The 20,726-nt window shown below is 37.5% G+C and overlaps 1 protein-coding gene across 1 annotated transcript in view; it reads right to left on the bottom strand.

The window, feature by feature from the left end:
• The window catches only part of RIMS1 (regulating synaptic membrane exocytosis 1), a gene marked incomplete at both ends in the record, with an annotated part of 283,958 nt that overhangs the window by 203,844 nt on the left and 59,388 nt on the right, over positions 1-20,726 (bottom strand). The window lies entirely within an intron of this gene.

Genomic DNA, 20,726 nt, shown 5'->3' with positions numbered 1-20,726 from the left:
TAACATCAATATATTGGTGTTTGTCCAAGGATGGAACCCTCCCAATTTTACAGGATATAGAACATATGGAGATATTGGGCTGAAAAGTGAGATCTGGCAATGAACTTCCCTGGCAGTCCTTCTTCCTTTCCTTGTACTTCCAAGAACATTTCTGCTCATGGAAGAGAAACTACCCCTTCCTCTCTATCAAAAGGAATTTGATACCGAAAGAAAGAGTGAGCTTCCTCTTGAATACTGAGATCAAAGGGGGGAAAAGCTGCTCTTCGTATTCTCCACAGGGCGAGGAAAGGGGCATTTGCAGTTCTCCTACAAAGTCCTATAGGAAATATAGTGGTAGCTGTTGCGTAGTGGGTTCTGGAGAGCAGGAAGGACGCCGAGACGATGAGTACAGCATAGCAGCTCTTTATTAGGTGAAGGAACTGTACTGGGGAATAAGGGTTACCTGCGCCCTTTATATACCTGGCCAGGTACACATCCAACCAATCAGGGTGAACCTCTGTTTCCCGCCGAAAACTGATCCCAGCCACAACAGTTTCAGTTCAGTGCCACCTGGTGGTATCTGTTATGCAAGTGCTTAAGGTGTTACATTGAGCTCAATACATAACAATAGCAAAAGCAGCAACAGAGCAATACTGTTATTTTGTACTGGACAAAAATTACATCTGTCTTACACATCTGTTTTGGGGCATGTCTCTTTTTCCAGGGGACTCCTGCAGGAGGCAGCAGCAAGGAGGAGGGGGCTCCAGTATTTCCTGCAGAAGTCTAGTAGTAAGGCTTCTCTTCCACAGGGTACTGCAATGTTAAAAATACTAACCTGAAATCCAGAAAAAACCCTCTTCCGGTCCGTCATATACCTCACGACCTCAAGCCACCAGAAATGCAGTGTAATGTAATAAAAAATAATGTAATATGCAAGGAATACTATCAAAATTGGCTGTAAAGCATAGCAAATCTATAGGCAAATGTCTGACTACAGTCACTCCCAACAGTGAAGGGAAAAGGTCCCTTGAGGCCAACAGACACAATCCAGTTCATCCCACATATGCAACTGGCACCAAACATTCTACAAGAAAGAAGTATAGATGTGACATCTCGCCATCCAAATATTGTCAATCTGTCTCTGATGTTCAAGATGAATTCATGCCTTCCCTTTGAAATGGCAATTTTTACATTTCTTCTCATACAGGCTTCAAACACACTACAAAAGACTGGTGGTAAGATACTTTGGATAGAAGACAATTTCATTTAAAAGCTCTTCAATTCTAAGATGCCTTACTTTCTAGGCATCTGGAGCCAGATTTGAAATAAAATTCAAAAGTCTCGAAACTCAATCTTTAAGACACAGTCTGATAGAACATAAAGATTCCACTCAAAGATAGAACTCAAAGATTTCACTAAGTTGAGCATCAAGTACAGGTAGTCCTTGACTGACAAGAATTCATTTAGTGGCCGTTCAAAGTTACAACAGCACTGAAAAAGTGACTTATGATCATTTTTTAAATTTATGACCGTTGCAGCATCCCCATGGTCACGTGTTCAAAATTCAGATGCTGGACAACTGGCATGACGGTTGCAGTGTCCCAGAGTCCTGTGATGACATTTTATGAACTTCTGACAAGCAAAGTCAATGGGGAGGCCAGATTCACTTAACAACCGTGTTACTAACAACTGCAGTGATTCACTTAACAAATGTGGCATGAAAAAATGGTAAAATGGGGCAAAACTCATTTAACAAATTTCTCACTTAGCAACATACATTCTGGGCTCAAACTGTGGCTATACGCTGAGGACTACGTGTACATTGTCTTAAATTTACTCAGCCTGCCAACTATCCAGGTCTCTGAAAGTGACTAGATTTTATCCAGGTAAGCCGACTACTTGTAACTAAGTATCACCTTACTTCTACGTGAGTTGTCACAGCATTACCTCCTATAAACATCTGTCCTCAAAAGACTTGCTAGCAATATTTATGAACTGAATAAAGGAAAAAAAATAGTGTCACCTCTTTGCCTTACATTTATTTATATTTCTTAACAATTATTAGGCTCATCCATTAATAAAGATTTTCTGATTTGCAGATATATATTCAGATAGTTTGATGAAATAAAACATGTGGGACATTTTATATACATTTTTCAAATCCTAAAGGTTTACAGTAATGGCAAATAATAGATTATTCTTTCTGGGGAAAAAAACCTATTAACACATTTAATTAAAAACTGCATTATTTAAATTAGAGAAGTCACGAAATGTTAACACTTTGAAGACAAATAGGTAGCTATACAGTATGCTTCTTTTTAAATTGTTTACCAATGTATTTGTTTGACCTTGCCTTTTTTATTTGTATCTCTATGCTGCTTACTAATCTGAATATACCAGCAGTAGAAAATTTAATGGTGAAAAAAGTAAGGTTCTACATTTAGGCAGGAAAAATCAAATGCATAGGTATAGTATAGGTGGTACCTTGCTCAATAGTAGTAACTGTGAGAGGGATCTCGGAGTCTTAGTAGACAATCACTTCAATATGAGCCAGCAGTGTGCTGCAGCTGCCAAAAAAGCCAACACAGTGCTAGGCTGCATTAACAGAGGGATAGAATTAAGATCAAGTGAAGTACTAATACCACTTTACAATGCTTTGTTAAGGCCACACCTGGAATACTGCATCCAGTTTTGGTCACCACGATGTAAAAAAGATGTCGAGACTCTAGAAAGGGTACAGAGAAGAGCAACCAAGATGATTAGGGGGCTGGAGGCTAAAACATATAGGGAACGGTTGCTGGAATTGGGTATGTGTAGTTTAATGAAGAGAAGGGTGAGGGGTAACATGATAGCAGTGTTCCAATATCTCAGGGGCTACCACAAAGAAGAGGGAGTCAAGCTATTCTCCAAAGCACCTGAAAGCAGGACAAGAAGCAACGGATGGAAACTAGTCAAGGAGAGAAGCAACCTAGAACTAAGGAGAAACTTCCTGACAGTTAGAACAATTAACCAGTGGAACAACCTGCCTCCAGAGGTGGTGAATGCTCCAACACTGGAGGTTTTTAAGAAGAGACTGGACAGCCATTTGCCTGAAATGGTATAAGGTTTCCTGCCTGAGCGGGGGGTTGGACTAGATGACCTCCAAGGTCCCTTCCAACTTTATTATTATTATTAAAACAAGGTTGAGACTTTTAAATAAAATATTTCATGTTGTGAAAAAGAATTTGCAGAGGACGCACTGTGAAGACTGGATTAATGTCAAATGCAATTCCATCCTTTCTTCATATAACAATTTATTCTTCATATGACTGGAGGATTCAAGGAATTGTAATTTAGCTTGACTGAAGTATACTGGCATGACATATACAGCTAATATATACTGGCACATACAGCTACTATATAAATTAACTGCATAGACCCATTAGACTGATCTCTGAGTAGAGATATATACAGACATATGCATGAGAGTTTTAGCATGAGATATTTTTTCTTTTCTTTTTCTTTATTGTTATTTTCTTTATTTTTTTAACAATTCCCATTTGGAGAAAATGCATCCATTAATCAGAAATGATGACTTGGCTTAACATCAAATACAATGTCTGCATAAGCAAATTAGCTAAAAATAAATTGATGTCATGCATTATCTATGCAGCTTTCTAATTTGGTATATTTCTGCATTCCTTCTAACTTCATTGCTGTCCTTCCAATTTTTTGGTCCATAGTCCAAAGGCAATTTTAAGTGTTCTCTAATAACATAGCTTAATGGAAAAATTTTACCAGTAAATATGCATCGTATTCAATGTTTTTCTCTTGATTTAAAAGGTTCATAAAGAGGTGAGAATGATGAACATTTAGAGCAGGGTCTTCCTTTTATGACTTGTGGACTTCAACACCCAGAATTCCTCAGCCAGCGTCATAAAGGGGCCAAGTTTGAAGTCCCCTGATTTAGAACTTAGATAATTTTATTCTACATCTATGTTAAAAGTTCCTTTAAAAAGCATACACTTGTCTAGGTAAATTCACACTTGTGAATTTTATAGATAAGCAGAGATTTGAACTCAGTTCTCTTTATGGTAGTTCATATTGTATATTTCACCTAATAAACAATAAACCGCTTTCTATAGTTTTAAACTATTAACTCTGCAAGGCTTTTGATTCATGATCTATCATTTAAACTGAAAGCAAGAAAAAGCACTTAGTTTTAAATGCACCTCTTCCACTTTATTTACTTTCCCTGAATTGATTTTTCAATGATCCATTCCCTTCCCACCAGATAATGCAGCATAAAATACATAGCTGCTATTATATATGGAGAACTTATTTTTAAAAACAGCCTAAAACAAATTTAAAAAAACTTTATAGTTAAAAGAAAGGCATTTTAACAGTAGCTACAATTAGAATATTAACTGTTCTTATAATAGTAGTCTTTTCTTAGGCTGAAGAATGCTTTCAAGAAAATAAACAACAGGCATGGGTAACATGTTTGCCACAGACACCAATATGTCTGCCAGCACTTACCTCCCTGCCCACTGTATGCATCCAAGAAGATGCCACAATGTTGTATTATGATGTCATCACACAAATGGTACAAATTATGTAATTTGTATCAGTACTGGAGGTGATTGACAACTACATTTTTAGGTAGAGACATATGCTCTACCTAAGCCAGGGGTGTCAAACTGCCAGCCTCTGGGCCGGTTTCATTATACTGAAGCTGCGCTCACCCCATTGCCGGCAATGCAAAAAGAGTCAGAATACATCGCACCACGTCACGTGACAGGACGAGTTTGACACCTGTTACCTAAGCCATTAAAAATAAAACTTTAAAACAAAAAATAGTAGGCAGTTAGCTTCTTATTATATAGCACAATAAAGAGAGTCCTCTGTTAACAACGGCAACTGGGGATCAGAATTGCCATTGCTAAGTGAGGCAGTCATAAACTGCAATGTCACATGATCATGCCACTCAGCGACACCATTCTGGCAGTCCTGGCCATCGCTCAGTGAAAACTGTGCAGGTCATTAAGCTAGGTCTTCACATGGCTATGACTTTTGACTGCCTGCTGGCTTCCCCATTGACTTTTCTTGTGGGAATCTAGCAGGAAATGTCAGAACTCACAACCACATGACCGCAGCTTGCTGTAACATCAAAATTGTGAGCAAACTAGATCATGATTGTGTGACTACAGGGGCACTGCGACAGGCAAAACTTCAAGTTCAAACAAATGATAAACAAATCAGCATAAGCCAAGGAATATGTCATGGTTCCGATGTCAATGCTGCAAACATTGACAGAATACTTGTATTCATTTGTGGAAATGCTTCTAGGTTTTATGTAGACCCCTATAGGCATTTTTTTAAAAAAGAACCTCTATATGAATATAGCTTCTATTGAGATTGTGCCCAGAAAAAAAGGCAGGGAGGGACTGGAGATGTATCAAGGAGTTATCTTTCCAGTTAGTCTTGTGACAAAGAGGTGTTTTTTGCTTAGCCATGCCCAGCAAAACAGGCACTTTGCACTTTAGAACAGAACAACATACTTCCAAGAGTCCAGCTGTGGCCACCAGCTTAGAAGGGGTCTCTTCTGATGTGTCATCTCTCAGAAAAGCCAATTGTGCCAAATGGGCATTCCTAGAGTATTCCATCCACTGTGCTGCATGGGGAGTAGCCTCAGTTGCCAGATAAAGCAAAACAAAAACCTTTCTCAGTGAGTAGGAAAAATCTTTCTCCCACAATCTCATTTTGTCCTAATTTAAATAATCAATTAAATTCGTTCAACTTTCCAAAGGCTCAGAAAACTTTTCTAGTGCCAAAAATCCCTGTGTGATGGCATAGGCTAGAGTTGTCCAACCTTGGCAACTTTTAAGACTTGTGGCATCAACTCCCAGAATTCTCTAACCAGCCATGCTGGCTGGGGAATTCTGGGAGTTGAAATCCACAAGATGTAAAATTGCCAAGCTTGGACACACCTAGCATTGGCTCTTCCTAACTTCATCTCTTTCTGTTTTTTAATGAATGAAATCTCTGGATATTTCAGCAATCTCCCTCCCACCACTCTCCTGGTCTGAATTCTCATGGGATTTCAAAACTCTTGCCTAAAAAGATCAGGAGAACTAATGTAAAAATTTAAAAAAAACACTGGCGTCTCATCAGACTTAGCAATCTTCTGAGATTTCAGGGTTTCCCCCCCCTCCTTTTAATTAATTTTCATTCAATGTTATACGATGATGTCATGAGTGCTCCAGCATCCACTCTGCTGAACCTGGATTTCTGAATGGGCTCGCTTAAAGATGCTGCAATACACATTTTTATATATCTGGTGTTTTTGTCAGTCTTACTTCATGCAATTAATTACATCACATGTCTATTTGTAGGTAGTCCTTGACTTATGACTGGTTGCTTGGCAACCAATTGAAATTACAACAGATCCCCAAGAGTACTTATGACCTGGTTCCAAAGTTCCAATTGTGAGACACACACACACATGTAACCACATTTTGGATGCTCGGCAACCAGCCTGACTTTCATATGATTGAGATTTATAATATTTTTGCCAAAAATCAGCATTTACTTCCAGTTTGGGGCAAAAACACCCCATAGCAAACAATGGGTTTGCTTAACAACCATGTATTCCTTTAATGATCATGGTGATTCACTTAATGACTGCCACACAAAAAATTGCAAAATTGGATTGATCACATTATGACCTATTTTTACAACCATCACTACTTAATGACCACAATGGGAAGGCTCTATAATGGACATAAGTTGAAGAGAACCTGGTATATAGTTGTATTTATGTTTAACTTTTACATGACAATTGATCAATAAGAAAATTGCTGTTTTATTTTTGTATTGAACTGAATTTGCTACACATTTTACTTTGTAAACAGCAACACTATACAAAATGAGCAACTGTTTAAAACTTATGCAAAATAAGAAAAATGAGCAAATCTTCGTATGTGAATAAAAATACAAACAATATAAATAAAATAACTATATGTCAGTCAGAATTATTTTTAAAGAAAAAAACTTCAGAGTTAAAGATATAAATATCACAATTTTGTCAATATTTTCAGTAACTGTCCTATATTACATCAGCAAACCCCAAATCAGCAGCCTGACTCATATGCCATTTTTTTACAGGGAATTTGAAAACATCACACTTCTTGTATTTATAGACCTTTATCATCAAGCACTCACTGTTCCCCTCATTTCCTCACCTTTTGATGTCCTTTCCCTCCTCCTCTCAATTACCCACCCAAGATACTGTGATTCTATTTACTTTGTCATCCAGGCTTTTTTTTTAAAAAAAATGAAGAAATTCCCAGATAGATCGTGCAGTGCCTTCTTCCAAAATACAGATGCAGCAGTTAATGAATAATAAATTATGTGCTTTGAAAAATTAACTAATTATGTTGTATACAACACTTTTCAGTTTGGACAATTGGAAATCCCATCTAATCTTGAGAGGAGAGGAGAGGAGAGGAGAGGAGAGGAGAGGAGAGGAGAGGAGAGGAGAGGAGAGGAGAGAGAGGAAGAGACTACCTAATCACATAAGAAAATAATTTGCATTGGTATCAACATTTGATGGTTAGTTGGGATATTCTTACTTCAGATTTATATTAACAGCATTTTAACTTGTAGTCCAAGCATACATCATACTAATCTAGGGCATGGCTCTATAATCTATTCTATACCTTTGAAGTCTGAAGATAGATTTGCCCTATGGCTACTTATTTTAATTATAGTTTGATATATTGTGTAAATCAAAATAGACATTAGTTCATGCTACATTGCTTTGTACCAATGTGACAGATCTACTTGGAAAGATAGGAATCATCAGATGTCAGTAATCAGCACCAAAATTAAAAAGCACTAATGACTGCTAAAAGAGATTATTGGCATCTCAATCTGAAGCTATAGAAAGTGGGACAATCTTATGTCAGCCTAACTTGGATGTCACTTTTTGATGCTGATCACTCAAGAAGTTCATAGTATTATATTTTATATTGAGTAGGATACACAGCGCGCGTGCGTGTGTGCAAAAATCTCTGTTGGGTCACCATCTAAGACAGGGGTCATCAAACTTGGCCCTTTTATGACTTGTGAACTTCAACTTGAAGTCCACAAGTCATAAAAGAGCCATGTTTGAAGATCCCTGATATAAGACCACCATCATCTCTCATGGTAGAGTCAAACTGTTGATGCATTCAGACAAACATTAGACTCTATTCGATCTATTAAAAAATAAATGAGGAAATAAATTAGAAAAAGTCAAACAGTGATGTTTGGCTTGTTTGTCAGGAAAGATTCTTCTTTGGTAGTTATCAACTAACAATGATATAATTTTAATTATTTCTTTTCATAGAGGCTTTGATTTTTAGAGATTTCAAGATAACTTCAAAACTGTGGGTAATAGTCAGGGCAAGCTCCAAATATTTAATGACTCACAATAACAGGAAAAACAACACGTTAAACTTTTATTCACTATTTTGGTCATATATATCATTCAGGATCATTTGAATCATATTTTTGTTTTGCAATTTTCTAAGTTGGCCTTTAAAATAGTTTAAATTATCTGCAATATTATGTCCCTATCAATCAACTTCACTGGACTCAAATAATTTTCTCTTCACCAAACTCATAATTAAACAACAAAAAAAGACACAAAATCCTACAACTAAGCTACATGTGCATGATCTTTTTCTTGCAAATTCAAATGCTCCCCTTTGGCCTTCTCATTTTTGGGGAAACCTTTGATCTTTTGAGGATTCTGAACTGCAGAATGCAAACTTCAGTGACAAACATACACCCAAGATAGCACAATGATCTATTGTTGGTTCACATGATCTGAGATTTGTCATTGAAGATTTATTCCCAAATTATTTCAGTACTATTCTGTATTTTCCTTTTCCTCGACGGAATAAATTCATTTTATAGTTCCACCTATCCAGTGACAGCATGTCTTCACTATACCTCTGATTGCTACATTTCTGTTGATATAGTAGTGCCTAGCTTGAAGTTTCTTGATCTCTATTTATGTTGGTACTGTAGGAACTATCGTCTCAGAATCTATTGCCCAAGGTTATAACAGAGAAAGTAACTGGCCTGGAGGAAAATGATGCATGAAATGAATATAAAGGGGGGGATTCACATTCTGAGTTCAAAAATCTCTCTTTATATCACTTTGATTTTTACTAATAAAGAACCTATAGACGTCGCTCGTTCCTATAGTTTTTGACTGGCTTAAATGAGGACATCAATCAATGGATCACTATCAGATGATATATGAGACCATAAGAAAAGCCTACTGCATTTTTAAACATATAGTAAGCTTCAAAGGAAGAGCTTGGATACACTGTGTGTCCTTTCCCCCCTCACTGTATCTGTTCTCTGAATATATGAATTGGTCTTAAGAGCAAAAACCTAGAAACAATCCTTGCTAAACAACCCAACTGGGATTGGTGATTAGATTGTTAAGCAAAATGGTCGTTAAGTGCAACCACAACAATGCTTATGATCTTACTTCAGCTTTCCTTTGCTTTACAGAGGTTGTAAATGTGATGCCTGGTTATTTACCTTTACAGTGAAAGTTACTTGTTCAGTCAATGGTTGCTAAACAAGGCAGTTGCTAAGCAAGGACTACTTGTATTCTGCTACGCTTCATATATTTCCCTAGTTCTGGAACAACCAAACCTCTTGCTGCAATACTGGAATACCGTATAAAGTGAAATAATGCTGAGATATTTATTCATAATATGTACCAACAAGAACAATTTTTATCTGCTAAATGTGAACATGTCCATACATTTCATTTAAGAAATGATAATCTCGAAAAAGGCGTTCCCATAAAGTCTTGATGAAATCAGATCAAAACTGGACACAAGAGCATAGTCATAAAAGTGCATTATCAACAAACGGGCAAATATGGGTCACTGAGAGGCAAAACACTAAAGGCTGCACAAGGTCAGACAGTGCCTTCCTCCACAGCTTTTTCAGGTGGAAGTTGGTTTTTTTTAATCCCATTTATATCCCACCCTTCTCCGAAGACTCAGGGCAGCTTACAATCTAAGAAGCACAAATCAATGTGCTTAGCAATAGCCTTCATTCTATGTATATGCCTACTTATTAGGGCTTTCCCCCCCCCCCAAGCAGCATTTTTACAAAGTCAGCTTATTGCCCCCAACAATCTGGGTCCTCATTTTACCTACCTCAGAAGGATGGAAGGTTGAGTCAACCTTGAGCCTGGTGGGACTCGAACCTGCACTAAGTGCAGGCAGCTGGTGTTACTTAAGGAGGCATTAGCCCACTGCTCCACCAAGTCTGCACTTGCCTCTTGGTTGACACATCAGGGTCCACTCTCAAAAACAGGGCTAAGTGGATGGGAAGGCCAGGCCAAGAACTAAATAAAATTACAATGTAATATGCATATAATTATCAACTTTTACCAGAAGTGCTACTTGCATTTAACAACTTTCTGTCTCTGTCACTTTAAAAATTACAACTTGTCAACACCATTAAAATGGCTCTGGGGCCTGAATTCAAGACTTTAAAGTGACCTTGTCAGAAGGAAACAAAGCTAAAACAGGCAGGTGTTTTAAAACTAAACAATACAAATCTTGCGGAACCCCAGAGACTGACATATAAGACTAAGTTTGGTATTTTAAAGATCAAATTTATTATGACATAAATTTGCATGGTGTACAATTTTATGTTTGTTAATCTTTAAATTGCTGCAACATTCTTAGGTTTGCTAGGTTTTGCTGGAAACTATCCTAAAAGTTATTCCCTTTGCTATGCACTTGAAGGAAGATACTGCATGCACAATACATACAAAATATCTTAGTCATATAACATCATCAAACTGTCAGGGGGGAAAAAACTATAGGAAACTTTCTGTTAGGTAAAGGTAAAGGTTCCCCCGCACATGCATGCTAGTTGTTTCCGACTCTAGGGGCCGGTGCTCATCTCCGTTTCAAAGCCAAAGAGCCAGCGCTTGTCCATGGCCGGCATGACTAGACACCAAAGGGGCACAGAACGCTGTTACATTCCCACCGTAGTGGTCCCTATTTTTCTACTTGCATTTTTACATGCTTTTGAACTGCTAGGTTGGCAGAAGCTGGGACGAGTAACAGGCACTCACTCTGTTACACGGCACTCGGAATTCGACCCGCCAAACTGCCGACCCTCTGATTGACAAGCTCAGTGTCCTAACCCACTGAGCCACCACGTCCCTAACTTTCTGTTACTCATGGGGAATTGTAGTTGGTTCATTAGTCATCTTATCCTGATAATGGTTATTGTAGTTCAACATACCTGAAGGGTGCCTGATTGGAGAAGACTGGACCATTATTAATGTTTTTTTAAAACTCTCTTCCTCTTAAAACAATACAAATGAGCCTGCTCCTTTTTAGCAAGATATGTAATAATCACTTCACCAAGTATATGTAAGTCACATATGAATAAGAACATTTGTAAGGTTCATACAACCTCTGGCTAGGAAATACTAATTATAGGGTTAATGGAAAATAGACTAGTTAACCAGATGATAGCACTAGTTTCTAGTTTGATGACAGAAGAAAAAACATGCAATAAAACCATGACTCCATAATCAAAGAGAAAGAAAGAAAAAACAAACACCTTTCAGAAAGAAATATATTCTACGCTACAACTAATTCACCAAACAATTGTTGAATGCAAAGAGGACATAAGAAGAAATCATAATGAGTCAAAAAACAATTTAGACAATATAAAAGAGCAAATCTCCAAATTAAATCTATAACTAGAAAGTTCCCAGATAACGACTACAAAGTATGAACAAATAATCCAGAAATCAGAAAACGAAACAGAGGAAAGGGATTTAGAGATGGAAGAGATAAAAGGGAAATATAAATGACTACATACAAAAAAAATGCTGCAAGACTTAACTATAACAATGAAAATGCAAAAGACCTTTTATCCCTTAGATTTTAAAAAAGGGGATATAGAGCTGTTAAGGGAAATATCACAACTTGGGAGACAGGGAATGAAAAGAGAAATGGAGGGAGAAAGGAACTGGGAGCTGTTTAAGGAATACAAATGGGCGGAATTCTCTCCCAAATATACCCTACCTCAATTGTCTTCCTCATGCCAACCAAATTTTACAAAAAGAAAAAGAAAATTCTTGGATGATCTAACTGCCCTGGCTTGGAAAGCGACTTGGAAAGAAAGAAAGTGAGAGTCAGATTTAAAAACAGAAGAATTCCCCTTTTAGAGGGGGCATTATATGTTTAAATACTTGTTTGAATAAGATTAAAGGAATGGATGACCCTTAGATATAATAAGACTTTTATAATGAAAGATATAATTTAGAATTAAGATGGCATTTTTTTCTGTTTCTTTGATATGGAAAATATGAAGATAGGAGGAGGATTGATTAGAATAAAAGCTATATAAACGTAATTAATATTGAGAAAATCATAACTGATAAAGATGTTTCAAATACTGATGGGAAATCAAACCTTAACAAGAGCACTAAAAACAGGATATTGATTAATGAATTGACATTATTGATTTACAAACAGATATTATTGTTATTTGTATGAAATTAGTAAAATATAATGAAGATGCTTATATCTAACTTTTTTGTTCCAGCAGGCTGGCCTGGCATGATAGCGTTAATTGGGGTCCCAGTTTGTGTTCATTAGTGTTTCTTATTATTTTATTGTTCGGTCTGTATACTTCTTCCTTCCTCTGTACACCGCCCCGAGTCCCTCGGGAGAAGGGCGGTTTATAAAAACTAATAAATAAATAAATAAATAAATAAATAAAAACTGTTATGGCGTAATGAGGGGAAAATGGAAATAATATGGAGATGAAAGGAGGATCAGGGAAAACATACTGGATTGGATAGTATTGAACAGATTTATATTAAAGAAGTTAATGTTGAATACTTGAACCCAGACAAAACATTGTTTACTAAGCACTAAAGACTGTAATTTTAAAAAATTAATACAACTTTTTTTTTTTAAAAGGGTCATATGCAGAGATGCCAGCATGGGTTCTAAGAATGTTCTTTCAGGAATAACAACTAAACATATCAGTGAATGATCAGTTTTCAGGAATGGAAGGTATTGCCAGGAAACAGAAAGTCATTTTCCTACAGTACTAAAGCTGGGCATGGGTTAGGATACCTGTGGTTTGTAAGTCTACACGCTTATTCTTGGTCTCTAATAATAATAAAAAAGAATTCCAGTCTATACAGTAGCTTGCATATGTTTGATTTGGCTTTAGAATTATACTGTAAATTTTAAATGTATATATAACATATATTATAATATATATAAAGCACACCACTAAATATATTCAGCAATCTATAATTAAAACAAACCGTGGCTTAACAGAATATGTAAACCCATCCAAACAGGGACAGCGTCCGCTGAGAAGCACAATGCACATGTAAATAGTGAAGGGACTCCAGTTTAAGGAAAAACAGTTCTAGATTTTTTTTGCAATGTTTTGTGCTGCACACAAACAATTTTATTAGTTTGGCTTTGGCTTTTTTATAATGTGTTTTTTATTTAATTAGCAAATGTCCCTGAGAAAGTTCAGCTGGTACTATTAATACAATGAATATAATGAAAAAAATACTATTTTGTATGTTTAAGACAATCGTGTGTTATAAATCTCAAATATTTGTACTTCAAATTATTTCTACCCGTGGCACTTAAAACTGCTGATGCTGAGACAAGAGGATCAATCACAATCAATAAAGGCATTCTTCATATATATTCTTGTAATACTTTTAAAACCTTCAATTTTTGATGTAACAGCTCAGGAAAATATTTCACATTATGGCGGCAGGCAAGATTAGAAAGTGGGCAATGTAATTTCAACAGTGCACAGTTATTATTATTATATATCATTCATTCATTCATTCATTCATTCACTCATTTCCTAAAGCACAAATATAAAACGTTTGTTTTCAAGAGATGCCAGAAATACTTGGCTGTGAAGGTTAACTTGATCATGAAAATACATTTCAAAAAGTACATGCACAAGAATGATTATACAGTACTTCATTTGCTCTGAAGCCACTGTTTTTAATTCAACTCATGAGTTTTCCTTGATAAAGAAGGCCAACCAATGAAATTCGAACAGATGGGACTCACATCACTAGGCTTGCATGTACTATACACATTTTTAAAATAAGTGTTTGACATTAGGAACTTTCTAAAAAAAAAGTCTCCAAGAGGGTAAGTATGTGTTAAGATTCATTTAAGTTATGTTAAAAGTTTTTCTGAGGAATGATCCTCTCTGCACTCCAAGAGAGTCTGTAAGTGAAACTTCTCATATCAATATAGTACAGGTAGTCCTCGAGTAACAAGTGTAATGGAGCCTGCCTATTCCACTCGTAACTTGAAAACTTGTAGAGTGAATCTTGTAACTCAAACGAGATCACTCCCTTGCTCGTTAAGACATATGCAGCTCGTTAAGTGAACACGAGGTATCTCAGGGTGGGGAAGGCCATGGAGGACCTAGTGATGGAACCGGTCTCCAAGGCCTCCCCAACCCACCAACATACTGCATGCTTTCCCCTCCCTTCCTGCAGCGCTAGACTCACCTGGAAAAGATCCGTCTCCTCTCTGCCATGGTTTCTGCTGTCGCCCAGATCTGAGGCTCCTGAGGCCTTTTCCAGGCTGCTGTCGCCCAGATCTAAGGCCGGGGATCACTTCCACAGGGCTCCCCCGTGGCCCAATCGGGCCTGGAAAACACCATGACTGCTGTGGTGCTGCAATATTCATAACATTGTGACTTGCTCGTAAGCACTAGGGGGTGCTCATCACGTAACATTTAACGAGCATTAACTGAACACTCATAACTGGGGCATTGCCTGTTTGTTGCTGCTTTTGTGTGTCTGGGGGGAGGGGAAAGATACATAAACCTCAATCATTCTTGTTTCTATAGGAGATTCAGCACCAAGTGTTTTAGGTTTCTTAAACTTAGCTAATGGAAGATTTACCATATAGCTGGGGGAGGAGAGAGAATTGGAATTAATCTATCTCAAATCAATATTCTTCTTTCAAAAGTTTTAGAGATGATGGAAAAAACATATCCATGATCATCTATGCTTCTTGGCATGTTTAGCTCAGCAACACACACACATACAACATACAACACAGACAAATTATAAATTTTTTGTAAGTGCTTATTCAAAACCAAGTAGGTAGATCAATGATTGCAAAGCTATATAATGCAGGCCTCCAAAGCTGCTGCAAATAACATACTGTATATGAATATCAGATATTCATATATGAATATCACAAGTGGGAAATCCCCTTTTTAAACCTATGCACCCACAGATGCCTATATCCTTGTCATACTAAAAGTACATTGCTACTGCTAAACGCAGTATAGAAATTAAAGTTAATGAGGCTGTCAGAATATGCATGAGCCAGGCTGTTCCATCATATCAATACAGATGCACTCTTTAATTCAGTTTAAAAAGATTTCTTTGATCTTTTAAACTTTGAACAGTTTGTTGTGGATGGTTTAAAGGATCAGTGTCAGCCACAGAAAGTAGCCTATAGCCCAAGAATGGCCTTCAATCTTCTGCTTTGTGTTATACTGTAATTATAATACTATAATCATATTGTGACAGACTAGAAACATATCTATCCAAATATCACAGAATCTAAAGTTGGAAATGACTCTTGTAGGTCTTGGTTTCTAGACCTTTCCATCTCAGAAACCCTTCTCTGATCTTTCTCCAATTATTTTTTAATTAGGGTGCCCAGAAGTGGACACCACCCTCCAAATGGAGCCTGACGAGAGCAAAGTAGGCTCCTCATTTTTAAACTCGTCTCCCAGTGGAATGAAAATAGCTATCTTGTTGAATGGAACAAAATGAGGTGAAATGAATTAAGATGTGCTTTTGTTCTAGTTAGCTTTTATAGTAACTTTATATCTCGGATGCTATTGTTTCAGCTCTTAGGACACTTTTTTTTTTTTCATTTTTACTACGTGGATTATATTGTGCCTCAGCTTACAATAAAAATGGTTGATTTGTTGAATGGTTTATATCAGGGGTATCCAATCTATGGGCCGTGGCCTGGTACCAGGCTGTGTCCTATTGGCCACGGAGCCCTGGGCATGGCTGGCATGTGCACACAGACCCCATTCGTACTAGCACTGCTGTGCAGGGGCTAGTGGCCCATTTCCGCATGCCCGGGTGTGCGTGGCCCATTTGCACATGCGTGCAGGAGTTTGCACCCTCGTGTACGTGCCTGTTTGCGCATGCATGCATGGGGGCGTGCGCTTATACATTTCCCTGTTCCTCTTTTTCCCTCCGGGCCACCAACCCGGAAAGGTTGGGGCGCTCTGGTTTATATAACATGCTAAGCCAAAAACCATGATTTACAAACCATGGTATTACATTCATATAGCACACTGAACCCAAAGCAACGAAGCCTCAGTGCAGCCTACAGAAAGGTGTGGAACTTAGCCTATGGATTTATTATATTGTATAAAGTTGCCTTATGATGATATACAGATAGTTCTTGACTTACCACAGTTCGCTTAATGAACGTGAGAAGTTACAGCAGCACTGAAAAAAGTGACTTATAACCATTGTTCACACTTATGACCATTGTAGCATCCCTGTGGCCATGTGATTTACATTCAGATGCTTGACAACCGACTCACATTTATGCCAATTTCAAGGTCCAGGATCATGTGATTACTTTTTGCGACTTTCTGACAAGCAAAGTCAATGGGGGAAGCCACATTCACTTAATAACTGTGTTACTAATTTAACAACTGCAGTGATTCACTTAACAAATGTGGCAAGAAAAGTCGTAAAATGGGACAAAGCTCACTTAACAAATTTCTCACTTAGCAACATACCTTCTGGGTTCAATTGTGGTTGTACGTTGGGGAGTACCTGTACATTGTCTTATCTTTACTCAGCCTGCCAACTGTCCAGGTCTCTGAATGTGACTAGATTTTATTCAAACTATATCCTATTTCCCCATGTCATGCTTCTCACTGTTCTCCATGGTCAAGTGTCATGCTGAAGATCCATGCATATTAAATACATAGGGGTAGACACACACACAAACACAATTGCCTCTCCATGTTGAAAAGCATTTCAGAAAGCTTTTAGTGCATGCAGAAATATGCCGGAGGGTTCATTTGCTCCTGTGGTTCTCCACAGCAGCAAGCCCATTGCTTCACAATTTGTAAAGCGCTTGGCAATCGATCGCCAGCTTTCTTCAAGACCAAAGTGCTCTGACTTCATCAAAAGTGACCAGTCACCATTGTCAGCTTCCCTCTTCAGATGTTTCACTAGAATATAAGAAATGTGAAAGGAAAAAAAAGCTAATAAAAATAATGGAACGGTGAAGATTCTGCAGCAAGCAGGGGTTAGGGACAATGTGAGCTGACATTTAAAGTAGCATTTTTAATAAAAAATAATTTTGGACAGCCGTTTGTCTGCGATGGTATAAGGATTCCTTCACTGGGCACAGGTTTAGATCCAAGGGATCTGCCAACCCGACACTCTTATGGCTCTAATTAAGTGCAACAGTGAAAAGATGAAAGATATACTGTACAATATCTTTCCTACCCTACTCCCATGCCATTAGACTCTTTTTTTAAAGATATATCTTTTCTAACCTACCACAGAATGATTTTATGCCCCAGAAGAAGAATATACATATTTTCTTAAATAAGCAAGTAGATTACGCTTCCTGCAAACATTTTCCATTTTGTTAAGGGATGGAATTAGTCTGGCTTAACAAAATAGTTTCTCATGCAGGATAATATAATACACTGCAATTTTAAACATTTTATAGGACTGCTGCAGTTTTAGCCAAAAGAAATGCTACTGTGGTGTTAAATTCTTTTTAAATGAATAAAAAATGCCAGTTGCAGAAATGGAAATACTGAGCCACAACAATAACACGGCACTGATCACCTCATGAAAGCAATAATTGAAATAATAAAAATGGGATGACAAGCATGTTTTGATTGTGTATGTGGGATATCAACTTCTTTGTGAAATATTTACATTCAGATTTTGAGGGTTGCAGTTTCTCCAGAATTAAAACAGTATCACAGCTAATTTGAAGGATGAGAAAACGGTATGTTTCACACTTTATGAGAAGATTTTTACCTGGAGCAATCTTTTCTCTTTGCTTCACTTCTCTAACACTGTAAATCTGTTTGAAAGCCAAACCCTCCAGGGCAGTTTTTGAAGGAATGCTGGAAGCTGCAGAGGGAGGGGCGTGGATACCATTGAATGCAATTGCACTCAGTTATGAACATTTTCTAATGCAGCATGCGGTATGGGGGGGGGGGCAAGGAAGCGAAAGGGACCTGAAAGCTCATCCTGACTAAATCTTCTCAAAAAATGTTTCAAAACATATGAAAAGATGCACGACCAATAAGCCATACTCTCAACTCGTTACTATATTGATTCAATCCTTTATATAACAAGCATTTTTCATCAACAATCCCAATGCTATATACTACTATGCTACTGTATGTTATATTATATTACAAAGAATTTTGGAATTAAGGATTGTACCTTTTCTCACATTCATCATATATTGCTTGAAAAGCTTCCAAAATCACTTTTGATTATGCAAATAAATGTTATGTTCCAACTTCAAAGGCTGTTCTTTTTGACTCCACCTTTCAACTCTAGTTTTTATGGATGACTAGCAATAATTGACAATGAATGACTGCCAACTGTCTATTCAACCCATTTCATTTTTTTTCCACACTCACAACGTAGTTCAGAAACAAAATGTTCTTTCTGATTGCAGATAATTCAGACCATTTTACAATGGAGAAAAAAAAATCACAAAAGGAACTCAGTACACAAAAAACTATAGCCTAATGTGGAATGGGACCCATTGAATCAAATGGGACATATTTCTGAGTAAGCATACTGTATATAAGGTTGCATTTTATATACATGCTGTATATAAGGTTGCATTTTTATATTTCCAAAATTGCCCTTTAAATGTTTTTCCCCAAAAAGTTACTTTTTAAACATGCATTGAGAATGTTTCTGAAGGATCATTCACAGGAAAGATATATTTCAGTTTGGAGAAGATGGATAAATTATATTCAAAACAAATATGGGACCAAAAAGTACCATTTAGCTTATGAGTAGATTTTAGTGGGATATTGTTATTGGTACGTTGTTTGTAGTTATGTTAAAAGAGAGTTAAAGCGCATTATGAATTTGGTTAATTGTATATTATGCATAATTTTTATTTAGAATATGATTATTGTAACTATAATCCTGTATTTAGCTCTGGGAAGTGGGGGGGGAAGTGGGGGGGTTTGGGGTGGGAGGGATTTGGGGATATATTGTAAAATTTTGTTTTTGTAAAACTCTTTAATAAAAAAAAAGAGAATGTTTCATTAAAAACTTACCTTTGTTAAGCTATTACATTTACAGATATTTTGCAATAATCCCATTGACTTAAGTATAGTACATCTCTGTTATAATATTATTTACGATTCACTTTCTACTTTTGGAAAGCAGAGATGCTTCACAATACAGCATTAAAAAGGAAATAAACCGAATCTTTGGAGTCTAAACCTTATGTCAAGGATGAAACTTTAGCAGTTACATGCCTCTGCATTTCAAATTGCCTTTAGATTAAGGGTGGTGGTGTTACTTTCAAGTGGGTAGATGGATAAACAAAAGTTGTTCAATTCAGCTGCAGACCATGAGAGCTTGAAGCCTTGTCAAGGACACCAGAACAGGTGTGGATATGAAGCAGACGGTTCCCATAACAAAGTGGACTTATTGATATGGATTACGTAAGATGTTGGGGTTTTGGCTGGGAAAACTATTGTTTAAGTCTATGAACTGGTCTTAGACCTTCAGAGTTAGTTTTGCCTCGACATAGCCAAGCTGTGTATTCAATAAACAGTAAGCTTTTTGGAAACGGAAAGAACTTGGAGTTTTATATGGATTCTCAAGCTCCACTTTATTACCAGTTCTAGTCTGTAAAACATTAGGATGCAGATGAATGGGAATAAAACCATTTTAGATGACCTTTTCATATTTTATTGTAAAATTCTTAAGTTGTTTGAATAAGTAAGGTGAGTTAAGCTTACCCTCCCATCCTACATGAATTTTCTAGAACAGGGGTGTCAAACTCAATTTCATTGAGGGCCGCATCAGCATTGCGGTTGCCCTCAGGGGGCCAGGTGGGTGTGGCCAGGGTGGGCATGGCCTACTGGGTGGGCATGGCTAGAGTGTGTATGGCCTACTGGGTGGGCATGGCCAGCTCTACATCGTTCGCATCAATGGTGCCTATGGGGGCCTGCGCAGGAGTGGGACAGATCTGAGGGTCTCTGGCAGGAGGAGGGTCTCTGGGCCAGGGCCAAGGCAGTGGGGGCCATTCCCTGTTTCCAGGATGGCTTCACGGGCCGCATGAAACCACTTCGTGGGCCGGATCCGGCCCCGGGCCTTGTGTTTGACATGTCTGTTCTAGTAAGTCCAATCAATTTCAGTGCAATTAGGTGGTTTTAAGTTTCTATGATATGTTTTGATGTGAGAACATGCAGGACTGCCAGTGAATTAGCATAGTGGTCAACCATGTTTGCAACTGTCACAATTGTACAGAAAGCAGATAGCTATCCATCCCCCAAACAAAAGTAGAATGTAGACTCCATTTCCACAGGAGACAATGCACCTTTATGCAATACTAGTTGGAAATTAACTCACACATTCTCCT

The sequence above is a fragment of the Vipera ursinii genome, assembly GCF_947247035.1.
Source record: "Vipera ursinii genome assembly, chromosome: 1".
NCBI classification, from domain to species: Eukaryota; Metazoa; Chordata; class Lepidosauria; order Squamata; family Viperidae; genus Vipera; species Vipera ursinii.
The sequence above is the reverse complement of the archived record's forward strand: the minus strand, read 5'-3'. Positions and strand labels throughout refer to the sequence as shown.